Here is a 1,920-nt window from a genome sequence, read left to right as displayed (position 1 = left end):
GGGCACGGGCGGCGGCTCCCCTGGGTGAGCGTCCCCTTTTCGGTGAGATTTTGTCAAAGTCCAAAATCCACCCCGGGGTCACCACCACCACCACCACCACCACCACCACCAGAGCGGCTGGGCAGGCCCCATCTCTCCCCGGGCAGGCAGCCTCTCTCCCTGGGCAGGCTGGGCCTGTGGCCTGGGTGAATTTTCGGCCTCCTGGAAAACTTTCGGCAGGGTCCGCCCCCTCCCTGGGCACGGGCGGCGGCTCCCCTGGGTGAGCGTCCCCTTTTCGGTGAGATTTTGTCAAAGTCCAAAATCCACCCCGGGGTCACCACCACCACCACCACCACCACCACCAGAGCGGCTGGGCAGGCCCCATCTCTCCCCGGGCAGGCAGCCTCTCTCCCTGGGCAGGCTGGGCCTGTGGCCTGGGTGAATTTTCGGCCTCCTGGAAAACTTTCGGCAGGGTCCGCCCCCTCCCTGGGCACGGGCGGCGGCTCCCCTGGGCGAGCGTCCCCTTTTCGGTGAGATTTTGTCAAAGTCCAAAATCCACCCCGGGGTCACCACCACCACCACCACCACCACCACCACCAGAGCGGCTGGGCAGGCCCCATCTCTCCCCGGGCAGGCAGCCTCTCTCCCTGGGCAGGCTGGGCCTGTGGCCTGGGTGAATTTTCGGCCTCCTGGAAAACTTTCGGCAGGGCCTCCCTCTGGGCAGGCTCGGCGGATCGCCTGGGTGATTATCGGCTGGGTCTTCATACCCAGTCAAAATTTGTCTAAGCCCGAAATCCACCCCGGGGTTCACCACCTCCGCAGCAGGGCAGGCCCTCCCTCTGGGCAGGCCGGGCCTGTGGCCTGGGTGAATTTTCGGCTGGGTCTTCATACCCAGTCAAAATTCGTCTAAGTCCGAAATCCACCCCGGGGTCACCACCTCCGCAGCAGGGCAGGCCCTCCCTCTGGGCAGGCTCGGCGGATCGCCTGGGTGATTATCGGCTGGGTCTTTATAAACAGTGAAAATCTGTCTAAGTCCGAAATCCACCCCGGCCCCGACGGCAGCCGACCCCGCACCAGGCCTCTCTGCTGGGGCAGGCCGAGAGCCTTTCTCCCCGCTATGGTCGTCTGGCGGGTGTCGAGTCACGGAAGGGGTGTGCTCGGGATAGTAGGAGGCCGAGAAACGAGAGCAGCTACGAACCACGAGACGAAGCGCCTGACAGATCGGAACACACGACCCGCCTGGGGTAGGCACCTGCCCGGCCCGGGCAGCGAGATCCTCCCCGCGTAGCGGTGTTTGCCTCTATGGGTGGGGGCGGTCGAACCGGTGGGGGTCTCCCCGCCGACCGACCCTCCCGCCGGCCTTCAGAAAGAGACGTAGGTGGCCGGTTGTCGATGGAAGCAAAACGATGAGAAGAGGCCGTCGGACGTCGGTCAGGGGACAGGGGGGGGGCCCGTCTGCTCTGCAGCGGTCAACCCGTGCTCTCCTCTCCGCTCGTCTCTGCGGTCCTCTCGAATCAGCGTTTCCCAGTCGAGCCTCTCGGAAGCGAAGAAAATCAAGGCACGTGCGTGGCCTTCCCGAGCCCCCTCTTCTCTCTCTCTCTCTCCCTCCGTCTCGCACGGAGAAGGAGGAGAAGAGCGAGGTTGGGGAGACGGCCCCGCTTCTCCTCGGAGAAAGTGCTACCTGGTTGATCCTGCCAGTAACATATGCTTGTCTCAAAGATTAAGCCATGCAGGTCTAAGTGCACACGGTCGGTACAGTGAAACTGCGAATGGCTCATTAAATCAGTTATGGTTCCTTTGATCGCTCCACACGTTACTCGGATAACTGTGGTAATTCCAGAGCTAATACATGCAAACGAGCGCTGACCTCCACCGGGGGATGCGTGCATTTATCAGACCCAAAACCCATCCGGGGGGCTCGGGCCCCCCGGCCGCTTTGGT

General features: G+C 63.3%; 1 non-coding gene across 1 annotated transcript in view; it reads left to right on the top strand.

Annotated features, from left to right (window-relative positions):
* The first annotated feature begins 1,657 nt into the window (after positions 1–1,657).
* Positions 1,658–1,920, top strand: part of LOC134307971 (18S ribosomal RNA) — a 1,842-nt gene continuing 1,579 nt past the window's right edge. Inside the window, exon 1 of the ribosomal RNA XR_010010302.1 lies at positions 1,658–1,920. This exon is cut by the window's right edge and continues 1,579 nt beyond it. This is a non-coding gene — a ribosomal RNA (18S ribosomal RNA).

Source organism: Trichomycterus rosablanca, unplaced genomic scaffold (assembly GCF_030014385.1).
Source record: "Trichomycterus rosablanca isolate fTriRos1 unplaced genomic scaffold, fTriRos1.hap1 scaffold_398, whole genome shotgun sequence".
Lineage (NCBI taxonomy): Eukaryota > Metazoa > Chordata > Actinopteri > Siluriformes > Trichomycteridae > Trichomycterus > Trichomycterus rosablanca.
Note: the sequence above shows the minus strand (reverse complement) of the source record. Positions and strands in the feature narration are given on the sequence as shown.